Source organism: Trachymyrmex cornetzi, unplaced genomic scaffold (genome assembly GCF_001594075.2).
Source record: "Trachymyrmex cornetzi isolate Tcor2-1 unplaced genomic scaffold, Tcor1.1 scaffold794, whole genome shotgun sequence".
Lineage (NCBI taxonomy): Eukaryota > Metazoa > Arthropoda > Insecta > Hymenoptera > Formicidae > Trachymyrmex > Trachymyrmex cornetzi.
The window spans coordinates 59,779-60,000 of NW_017300129.1; the positions used below are offsets into that span (position 1 = coordinate 59,779).

At 41.9% G+C, this 222-nt stretch overlaps 1 protein-coding gene across 1 annotated transcript in view; it reads right to left on the reverse strand.

Moving 5' to 3' along the window:
• LOC108768412 (elongation of very long chain fatty acids protein 1) overlaps positions 1–222 on the reverse strand; it is a gene marked incomplete at its 3' end in the record, with an annotated part of 46,924 nt that overhangs the window by 43,800 nt on the left and 2,902 nt on the right. The gene's annotated exons all lie outside the window — the stretch shown is intronic.

The window sequence follows — 222 nt, forward strand, 5'->3', positions numbered from 1 at the left end:
ACCAGGCCTCCGACGATAAGAATCTGTTTCTTGGTACCGACTAAAAACACGCGATACCGTCGAGCGATTAATACCCATTCTTATTGTTACGGCGCACTGACCCAATCCCGCCTCTAGCAGGGCCACAATTTGAGCAGATTGAATTTCAGTAAGCCGAGGCATTTTTAGTAAGAAAATAAAGTATCCTGTGCTTTTCTGTATTTTTTTATTAGTATTCACTCT